We start from the raw sequence: 12,047 nt of genomic DNA on the forward strand, positions 1-12,047 counted from the left end.
CGGTTAAGGACTCGGAGTTCTTTTGCTGCTGCTAGACTTGACATAAGACTGCCCGGCATCTTTGGCATCACCTTCCTGAAAGTCAGGGACCGCTTCACCAGCACAAACATACTATCTGTGAATTTTTTCAGGAAATTCCCAAAGACTGTCAGGCAACAATGTGAAACTATCAGACGGAAATATATTTGTTTGTTTTTGTTTGTTTTTTTTTCTGTGGGAGTGGTCAGACAGTGAAACAAGGTTGCACAGAGAGGCAGTGGGGTCTCCACTCCTGGAGAAGTTCAAAACCCAACCGGACGTGGCAAGAGCTACTGCAGTTACCTGCTCTAGCAGACCCTGCAGTCATTGTTTGATGGACATCTGTGGAACCAGGATTCCTGTAGGAGGATAAATGGCCTCTGGTTTTCTGAAATCAGGACACAATCAAAAATATAAACCCTGACTTTCCTTAGTCTTCTGATGGTAAAGTTGAAACAGATTCTTTATCAATTTTAGATTACTATTGAGAAATTAGCCCTTCAGAGAATATATTTGAAAGTTAAAGGCTGCTTTATACATTTTTTAAATCGGAGCTTTCATTTTAATATAATTATGTGTATTTTAAAAGATAATTTTTGTAGCAGAGGAAGAACCAATTGCATAATGTAGTACACTCTCCTTAATGACACAACTTTATTGGAATTTAAGTTAATCACCATAATTGTATGGTGTGCACTTTATTAATATTACAGAATGCTGCATTAGATTACTATAATTTTAGTAGACAATTCAGTTCATGGTCTCTCTATCAGAAATGCAGGTATAGGTCATAAGATTAAAAAGATATTTGAAAAGCAAAGAATGATTTTGAACTATCTGTTTATACTTTTATAAAAAAACAGGAACCTCTCCCTTACACATGTAACTGAATGACTGTTACATGTTTACTCTATTTCAGAGATTTTGCCGTTTGACAGTTAGAAATTAAATCTATTCCATGCATGGTGTTCGGCTATTATTCGCAAAAGATGAACTGCACCAAATGCATTCACAAGGAATATACTCCCCTTTCTTCCAGGGAAAGCCGTAACCCAAGGTCATGAACACCCTGTGAACAGGGCTCAGCCTTTCATCCGTCTCTCTCTCCAGATGTTTGTTCTCTCCATGCACAGTGCTCCAGAAGATCTGCACAAGATTTTACGTGCCACTTGTTTATAGAAAGAGGCAAGAGCTGTAGAGAACCTCTCCCTTGAAAGAATGGCATCGTGAAGCATCATCATGACTTTTAAACACTCAATATAATCCTCACCAGAATCTCCCGACTTGTCCGTGGAAGGTTAGCTGTGTTTTCAGTGTACTTCAGTCTAATTTATTATATAATTACATGCCTACATCTAAAGTATACCTTTATTTAGTAGTGATTTAGCAGTGATGTAGTTTCTGAAGAGGGAATACCTGTGAAGTCATGGAAACATTAATTTTACTTAAGAAATACATGCTACTGTTACGTGTTGTCTGTTCAAGATCAACAGTATTAACAGTAAAAGAGTGTCCCCATTGCTTTCTCTACTGTTACTTAGTTTTTATAGGGAATAAAAATATGAACAGTGACTAACTGTTCACTAATAGAAAAGCACTAATGAAAAACTGTTGCATTACTGAGGTAACAAATACACCCTTTGTTTTTTTTCTTTATTCCTGCCTATCTACTGAACATTTTTAAAATGCATTTTAGCTAAAAGCTGCTCAGAAATGTTTCAAAGCAAGTAAACTGTCAATCCTCACCATTTTGCACAGAATACCTAAACAAAAGTCAGAACAGAAGAATATGAGGTTTTTGACTTCACATTATTACGTTGTCAACTACTTCTGCAAATCAAAAGTAACATATCAATGTCCAGTATCTAAGATGACGACTACACTTGAGTATATGCTTTCCCCAAAGTTCATCTAGCAAAATTCAGTGCTATAGGAAGACAATTTTCAGTGTATAAAAATAGACCTATAGTGGAAGAAAGGATTTAGAAAAATGTAAAAATGGCATGTATAATTGGCTGCTTGAAAATAAATTTCGGGATCAAATCTTACACTTCTTAAAAGTAGAAGAAAGGAAAAACCAATAATAATCTTGCCATAAAAAATGAAGATATACTTCCATGGATAATGGAAAAATACCTTGGGATTCTTCCTGAGTTTAAAAAGCAATGATAACAAAAGAATAACTTTATATGCAGTGCTTTCAGCTGCCAGAGAGAGACCAAGATGGGAGCACTAAAATAGACAGAGCTTACAGATACTATTTTATGAAAGAAAAAAGGTTATTTTTCTTTTCAGGTTCTGAGTCATGCAGTGCAAGCTAAAAGAATGAAATTCAGTGTTCTTAAAAACATGTTCCAGAAAATGTTGATGTTGTGTTGTTATTTCCCACCAAGCTTCAGATTCATTATGTCAAAATTATTTTTATACTCTATTACTTTAAATTAATGACATGTTTATAGCATAAAATTCAAGGAGCGAACCCTGTCACTAATATAGTTGGTGAAGATGAATCTGATATCTGAATTCGTGTGACCTTCTTGCTAGTGTTTTATTTTTACATATAGTTATTTACTCCAGGCCTGTTAAAAAGAGTACAACATATCATGCTGGCAAAGGCTGAAGCCTTATTTCTTCTCCTGCATTTCCTTGGAAATCAAATAACTTGGTAAGAAAATATTAATTTGACCAAACTCCCAGGAACTGCTCCCCTGATTTGAGTATAAATGCAGGTCATAAGGCATAATATTGTCTTCAAAAGGGAGTCTACCTTGGCATGAGATGCCTGGGGCTCTGGTACAAACCTCTCTTTGGCCTGAAGTTAGTCAAAATCACTGTTTAAACCTTACTTTTTTTAAACTGCTTAGTGAAAATGTTTGGAGTTTTTTACACTACACAGTAAAAATGTTGGGATTTTTTTTTTTTTTACGACCTTCAAAATCCTTGATCAAGTGGGTTTTAACCTTTTAAAGCCAAAAATTTTCATTGAATTTGTGTCTGCTTTAGGCCACGCTGGAGACGTTACAGTGCTCTGGCCTTGGGGTAGTGTGACACTATCCCAAGGGTGAGGGTAAGAGAAGGAAAAAGCATGTTCCCTGCAATGAGATCCAGATAGGGTGACCTGTCAACTCGGAAAGGAACTGTATTTTAGGTTTTTGAATTTAAGGGGCATCTACACTTTTCAAATAACAACTCCCCACTTTGTTTTGGGGTCATTATTCCAGGACTGTCTACACTGAATAATTAGTCCACTCCTTTCCCACCCAACCACCTTCAAAGTTTGAAGTGAAATCGGAACAGGCACAATTTTTCCTCCACCAGCTGAGGAGATGAATTTAGAACAGTATTAATTAGTTAGCAGATTCCGCTCTGCTAGTCATATAACTTTGTCATGCTTTAGTCGGCAGCTAGGATGACTCAGCTGCTTGCTTCCTTCCCCCAGTTAGGATGGGGAAGAGAACTGCAAGAGTAAAAGGGAGAAAACTCATGGGATAAGATAAAGACAGTTTAATAAGTAAAGCAAAAGCCGTGCACACAAGCAAAACAAAACAAGGAATTCATTCACTGCTTCCCACCAGCAGGCAGGTGTTCAGCTGTCTCCAGAAAAGCAGGGCTCCATCACGCATAGCAGTTACTTGGGAAGACAAAAAAATGTAACTGTGAATGTCTCCCCCCTTCCTTCTTCTTCCCACATCTTTATATACTGAGCATGATGTCATATGGCATGAAATATCACTTTGGTCAGTTGGGGTCGGCTGTCCCGGCTGTGTCTCCTCCCAACTTTTTGTGTACTCCCAGCCTACTTGCTGGTAGAGTGGTGTGAGCACCAGAAAAGGTCTCGACTGCTTAGCAACAACTAAAACCACTCGTGCACTGTCACCACGATTTTCATCCTGAATCCAAAACATAGCCCCGCACCAGCTGCTAGCGAGAAAGTTAACGGTATCCCAGCTGAAACCATGACAAACAGATGTGGCCCAGGTCCTTCCTGATGCAATGGCCATCAATTCTACCTAATGAACCAAAATAGAGCGATTGCTTCTAGAATTGAATCTCTTTTTCTAAGCCAATATCATTATAACATGTGGCTGTGCCAGATAATTTCTCTTAACAAGAACTACTGGAAAGTTTCATCTTTCACTATGACAGTATGTTGCAAACGGCATACATTTTGTGGAAGGAAGCTGGCAAAGTTCGTGCTGTGTTTCCTGTAAAGTTGCACCTTCCCTAATTTTACTGAAAAGTTGTGTGGGAGCCCTGAAGGTAGAAAGCTTCTGTTTGGTTGTATTTTTTATTTGGTTTTGTTGAACAATACATAGCATACACAGAGTATCCCACTAGGTAAACTAAAAATGTGGTGAAGGACACGACACTTTATTATTATTGGAAAGAGAAACTAGGCTGGATCATCTACTTACAGCAGATGTTGCACCAAGCTGACTCATTTATCTTGCAGGAAACACCCAAAAAGGGTCTTGTATAATTTTTATCCCAGTATAGGGTGAGCTGAAGGTACTATTCTAAGAGGACACTGAAATTACAGCATAGAGAATGACAGGCTCAAACAGGAACAGCTTTACACACCTTAAAGCTTGTGTTTCTTGTCAAATTTTGAGAAGTAAAATAATTTTCAATTTTAAATAATCAGCACCAGATTTAATGTGTTCAAAACATTTTAGTCATTTTCTCAAAGTCTTTAAAATGGCTACCTTAAAAGTTGAACGTAAAACCTTCAACACGAAGACTCTATGCTAGAGAATCGTCCTCAGCGTTATTTTCATAGTCTATGATACCCTCAAAAAATCACAACTTTTACTGAAAAAGAAGATTATATTGGTTTTGAATATGAGGTTGCTGATTTATTGAGGCATCATGCTGTTTGTATTTCATACTGAAATGCCATTTAAATTGTATCCGCTATTAGTGAATTTATTTTTCAGCACATTCTAGAGCTTTTGTCAAAGACTAAGTACATCCTATAATTTTTTTATAGTAGAAATCTGCATGTCAGTCTGGCCTGCCTGATTCTGATTCATATTTATTTTCTATAGTATGGCAATAACCTGGCAAACTTAGTTTGATTGGCATTTTAGAAAAATTGCTAAATTTGCCTCATATTCTTTTATTGTGTTTTGATACAACAGACAACCTAGTCATTTGGAGAGGCATCTCCAATCTGTCTTGAACTAAATCTAGCTGAACAGCATCTTCAGCACTCAATGTCCCTCCTCACAATTATGGCTGTATTAGAAGTAGAATTAAGAAAGTATCAGTCAAAAGCCCCCATTTTATCGATCACTAGAAACTCCAAATACAATTGCTGCCTGCTTTGTTTCACCCATAGATCTGGAAATTTTTGTGGGAAAGAAATCCTAAGTATGACCAAAAAAAAAATTACAGATACGCTCAATACAGATACATCTTTTCCTTTCCATTTACAAGTTGATTTCTCATCTTTCCACATAGCACAAGAGGAGTGCTAGAAATAATAGAAGTAGGATGTTGATTATCGTGGTTACAGTCTTCTAAGGGCAGACACTGTTCAAACACATCCAGGGAAGTCATTTTGTCAGATAAGGGCCATCTCTTAAATAAATAAATATTTTTAGTGATAGTAATAGTAACAACATCTAATAACAGTAATCATAATAAAAGCAAAACACCCCTTCAGAACCCTGCCACTCCAGTTTTGTAGTAGAAGGGGATGTAGGAATTCTGATCTGGAGGTTCTGGGGTGTCCTTTCAAAATTCAATCTTAAGGAGCATGAATTCTTTTTTTAATGTTGCTTTTAATATGGATAATAGAAAAGGAATGAAATTTCAAGTAAGCATAAATATTTTATATGCATTATTTTTTTCAATAATGAGTGTGCTTTTATTTGTTCTTTGATTAAGTGTAATCAACATGGTGTCAGCATTTGGATTAAAAATATCCCGTGAACTCTACCCTGATATGTGGAGATAATCAAGCTTGGGGAACTCAGCCTTCATAAGCTAATTAGAGTAGAATGAATATAATGTTTCCTGAGGGCCTTTAGTTTATGAGAGAGTACATCCACAGAAGGAATTGGGTGCCGAAATTTCAAGTCATTATGTTCAAAATTCTTGCTTTGCTACCACATACCCCTGGACCCTGCACTACAGTCCTCACGGTTTAATGTTACAGTTTCTAAAACGCTAGAAAATCCACTTCTGGCCAGATAAGGTAATAGTGACAGAAAAGAAAGTCCATGATCCCACAAATCCTTATGAGGCTGTGAAACTCAATACCAAAATAATGTCACATCATGCTCAGCATAGAAATATGGGGGAAGAAAAAGGAAGGGGAGGACGTTAGGAGCGATGGCGTTTGTCTTCCCAAGTAACCGTTACGCGTGATGGAGCCCTGCTTTCCTGGAGATGGCTGAACGCCTGCCTGCCCATGGGAAGCAGTGAGTGAATTCCTTGTTTTGCTTTGCTTGCGTGCACAGCTTTTGCTCTACCTATTAAACTGTCTTTATTTCAACCCACGAGTTTTTTCTCACTTTATTCTTCTGATTCTCTCCCCCATCCCACTGGGGGAAGTGAGAGAGTTGCTGTGTGCTCCTATCTGCTGACTGGGGTTAAACGACGAGAAGTATAAATTCTATCTTTAAATTGTAACCCATCTCCCTGCATAAATTTCCCTTTTATAATTGAATGGCAGCTGCCAAATGATCTGGTTACATCACATAGGCAGCTGAATGACACTAAAAATAGCAACTAAAGGAGAAAATGGTATAAGGATGCGAAGAAAGATGAGAATCAGCCTTTCAAATGGAAATTGTGCTTTTAAATTAGATGCATGATAGAGGATGACAGAATAGTGATAGAAGCAGTAATCCTTGCTCACATTCCTATGGACTTCAAAGGGAGTTTTCCCCATGTGAGAACTGCAGGATCAGATGTCCTATCTGTACTTGTTCCTTTCAGCATCTGCCTCTTATATGTGTTGTCAGGAGAGCTTTTCTCACCATATGGGACTTGTGAAATATATTTAAAGCCCTTGGTAATGCTCAGTCCATTGCCTACTTGGTTGGGCATTCCTTACACCTTTCTAAAAAGTGCCACCACAGAGAAAATTTTAATTTGCACTTTAATGTGGGAAAAAAAGTCTTCCTTTTACAGAATAGGTTTTTACAGTGTTTGCCTCTTACTGCAGCTTTTAAAAGAGTAAAAAACCCCATGGTCCATGCTGCCTCAAGAGAACTGGAGCGTGTCCTTTTCGCTTATTACTGTCAGACTGGGGATCTTCATTTTCCAAACCTCACTCAACAGCCTGAAGCTAAAATGGTCTTCTTTCGAAAGCCTGCAAAACTGTCTCCCTTTCACGTCAAGGGATGCAGGATGACTTCTGGGCTGCTCTTTCAAACTGGAGAACTGGAGAAAATTAACCATTTTCCCTTTAGGTCTAGGTGTCTATGGAAAGATGAATCAGATGGCGCTATTAAATATTTATAAAGGAGATAAATGTTGCCATATAAAAATGTATCTCATGCCACTCTATAATGAGGCCCTGATTTCATGTATGTCCTCTAGTTATCCTAAATTCTTGTTTAGATTTTGTGCTGGTGCACAGCCTGACTCAGAGGCCTTTGTTGTATGTTTTCCACTGCTGCATTAACAGTGGAGAAGAGGACTGGTGAGTCCTGGAGGTTAATGTAAATGTTATCTGTAAGCACCACTTGCCCATCACTGATTTGTCTCTACAGCGCTTAATTTCTATGTGATACGAAGAACGCTCTGTGGCAGGCTGGGGAACATGGTAAAACCAGCATTCACAAAATCATCTTTGTGTCCTACATAGAATACGGTACATGTTCTCACTACTGTTGACAAGGTCCAGTGCATAATTTATATGTCTGGATTGGTAATCAGTCAGAACAGATTCAATACCTCATTTTGGACTCAAGGTCTTGGCTAACATTCTTGTTCCACTGAAGCTTTCTTCACAGCTTATGAATTCTGTGCAGAACAATACTGACTATCAAAAACACCAGAGCAAGAAGAGCAGTGACTCCCTAAACCTGTTTGAAAACAATATATTCTAACTACTGATATTATATTTAGATGTATATAGTACTAAATGCGTATGGTGGGAAAGTGAATATACAGTTTTCTTTGCTGATCAAAACATGCAGAATCATCCATGAAACCACCCTTCACCGTTCTGCATCTTGTAATTCTGGAAAGTGGATAGAAAATGAAAGGTTTGTTTATTCCTCCATTCTTCTTAAACAGTCACTGTGTGCATGTGACTGGGTTATCTACAGGTGTTGTATTACCAGCTCAAATTTAGCTTAATGGAAGGGAGTAGTCTTGAAAATTGTGAGGAATCGCTCCAGTAAAACATGTTCTGATAGCTTTAGGCTATTCTGAATGAGCAGGAAGTATCCTTATGCAATAATAAACTTTTTAATTCTGTTGCTGGTGGTAGTTTAGGGGATAGGGTTAATTACAGCAGATAGGCAAATACTTAAACACTCTGTGCAATTATTCCCTTGCTATAATGCATGGTTTCCTTTAAAAGATAGCATAGGTGACTGTCCGATACAACTATTTTGTGAATATCTCTAAATCGAGTTATATTTACATAACTACCTTTTTTTTTTATAACCAGACTTCTTTTCTTGCAGAGTAGAGCACTTAAGTTTTTCCAATAACCTTTTCTTTCCAGTTATCCTCTGGCAATCTCCTGATCTAGTTTACATATTTCCTCTGCCCCGAGTAATTTGAGATACTGAGGGTGAAAATCATGACAGAAGACTCAAAAGAAATCATTTTGGTTAAATCTCTAGGTGGCCATCAAAAAATCTTGTTTCAAATGCCTTTCCGCTGTGCAGAAATGAACAGAACTTCATTGTGACATTCAGCTTTGATCAAATGTCATATCTGGGAGTCCTTCTGCACAGCAGTGTTTTTATAATAAGAGCTATCGTAATACTGCAGCTAACACTTTAAACTAGCATTAAACAAAGGTCTGTGAGCTGGATGCATTTCACAATGGATCGTGTATCTTGCTACACTCGGGAAAGTGGGAAATTTTCCACTAACAGTACCTTAAATAGTGTTTTGGCACCATCTAGATATTAGTTCGTTCTGACATAGACTTCCTCTGTGGCATTGCATGAGTCATTTAAGATCCGCTGATTTTTCTCTATATTTGTTTATCTTTAAAATAGAGATAATGGTATTTTTCCCTCAAAGAGAATAGAGTTCAGCTAACTCAGGATTATTTTTGTAAAACTTCGGAATCTGTGACTTTGACAACATGATACAAACTTATCTGTGATTTGGATTTCTATTAAATGAAAGCATGATATATTTTACTTCTTCTCTCTTGTGTCATCTTTTTTAAATTACATAATCTTGTTCATATTAATCATTCTTGCCGTGCTTCGAAGAGGAAAGCAAGGCAAGGCAAGGCAAGGCAAGGCAAGGCAGAAGATTCTAACCTTCAAATTTAGGTTAGAAAGGTAAATAAAAAAGCTTTACTGTTCAATATCAGCTCTGCTCTTTTCTTGATCTTCATCTCGTATGCATCAAATTCAAAAACAGATATGAAGATCTGTATTTCTTTCACTTCTCAGTCCTGCAAAAGTTATATTCAAATACTTTATGTGGTGTATATGTGTATACTGACGGGACTAACCATAGGCATAAGGTTTGGCACCTATCTCAGAATTTGCAGGAGCAGGGATTAATTTTTTTCTTTAAGGTCCGTATAAATTACTGAAGTAACCTGCAAAGAGGTCTCTAAATTATAAGTGGGCTGGTTTTGTTAAAACTCAAGATACACATGCTTCTGTTTGAAGAGGTAAAATAGAAAAGTATCGTCCGATTTCTAGTAACTAGCCACCCCTCAAACAGAAAGCGAATATGTTCAAAGGGCGGTACGCTTGCAGTGTGCTTACCATGCTTCTAGCTCCTCATCGAAAGTACCGTATCTGGCTTTCAGAGTTCAGATATTTCCTTCTGAATGAACCAGCAGTGGAGGGGAAGGGAAGGAACTGTTCGAATATGCTTCTTTCTGCTGATGGACTTTGAGAATTAAACACAGATGAGGCTTATTGACAATCTTTATTTTTGGCTAAAGGGAAAAAGCCACTTGCTGAAAACAAATGTGAAGGGAAAACGTTGGATTTAGTGTGAAGAGTCGGGGCCCAAAGGCCAGCTGATTTCATGATGCTAAGGCATTTATGTCAGAGTCCATAAAAATTTAGATTCTAGGGATACTTTCCAGGCCAAAAGCAACACTCGGGGTTTAATTATTTTTCTTATAGCTTTTACTTATTTTCCTTACATAGCAGTCAAATACAAATTTCTGCGACTAGGGAGTTATGTTTTTTCATTTCAAATGGGGAGAAAAAAAGAAAACTATCAAGGTAACTGCATGAAGCGTGTAATAGTGGCAGCTGAGCTTATGAAGTGAGGGAAATCTGTTAAACATGTAGCAAGCAATGAGCAATATGTCATCAGGAGTGGTTCCTGCATAGCGTGATTGCATGTGAATGTTTGTTTTGCTGCGGAGGTTTAAGGCTTTTTTGAGGGAAGATATGCCTGCAGGTTTCCCGTGTTTGGTAAGCCCATGTGCCACTATCCGCTTTCCAAAGCTTCTGGTATTTCTTTCATGTTCTCATTTAGTCACCTAAGTACTTTATTTCCCTCTTTTCTCATATCTCTTTCCCTTTTCTCCACCTATTTTCCATTCACTGTGTTAAATCATCTGGTTAAAATGAATCTTTATAAAACCCATTGAGATGCCATTATGTTCATATCTGATTTATTTTTCATGAAATAGGCTTTTCTCTTCCATGGCACTACTCAATCTATATAAACTGGCTATTTTAGTCAATGAAAGTTTTTATGACTCCAGCAAGTCAGACTAAAGAAGAAAGCAACATATTTGTGAGGTGTGCCATGCAACATTATGAGATGCTTCCCTCAGGCTCCCAAGTGCGAAGCAGTCCGGGAGAGCTATCATATTTGATTGATATAATCATATTTGAAGTGAAATCCAAAGATGAGCAAAATGATGGGGCATCAGATTAAAGGCTTTTCTTATGTAGGCTGCACATGATTTCTGTCAAAAAGCTGAATTTGCCTTTCACTGGAAGGCTTTTTAAATCTGTGGCCTGCAGAGCTGACTTCACAATTAATAAATATCATACCTGTGTGCAAATGCAGCTGCCTATAATGGTGTCGGTTCCAACGAAATCTCTGTAAGTCCTGTCTGGTGTCAGTGAAGGCAGCGGGAAGTTCCATGGCACGTTTCTGATGGCAATAGCAATGAAGCAGAGAGCCTTCACAATGCACGTCTTGAACACTTGGTATGGTACTTTAGCGAAAGGAATTGCAATGTGCAAACTGATGTGGAAAAACTGTATGAAGTTTCTGAATGGTCTGGCATGTCGTAAAACCCAGTAACAACTTTGTTTCAGGTGTTCAAAAACAGAAGAGTTGAACATGTCTACGGACATCGTCTCCTAGGAGTGGGTAACCAAACATTTAAAAGTTTGATTTAATATGACTTTATACATTGATTAATATGACTTTAATCAATATTTACATAAGGCAGTTTATTGACTAATTTTGAATAAATAGGTGTTCTTTTTTCTTTCTAAAGTTGTATTTTTACTTACTTCCCAATGCTTTGAGCATGCTGCCCCCTTTTCAGCACAGCCTGCTGTCTCTCTGCTTTTGGGTTTCCATGGCTTTCTGTGGGTTTCAGGAGAAGCAGTCAGAAGCTCATTGCCCTGATATTCTGAATTCTGCTTTACTCCACAGCTCAGCTAGCAAAATACTAAGGTAGACTACACGGCATTTCCCTTTCAAGGAATCAAGAGCCATCATGAGATCTGTGAATATAGAGGTTTTACGAGTCATCAAATTCAAACATTAATTGTGATTCTGGAAATACTGTGTTTAAACTGCTTTGGAGTTATGATTGTATTACAGCTCTGTTTTAAGAGAAGCTAAGTGACTTCAACAGCATTAAATCAGAATAGCTTCTC

Source organism: Rissa tridactyla, chromosome 1, assembly GCF_028500815.1.
Source record: "Rissa tridactyla isolate bRisTri1 chromosome 1, bRisTri1.patW.cur.20221130, whole genome shotgun sequence".
Lineage (NCBI taxonomy): Eukaryota > Metazoa > Chordata > Aves > Charadriiformes > Laridae > Rissa > Rissa tridactyla.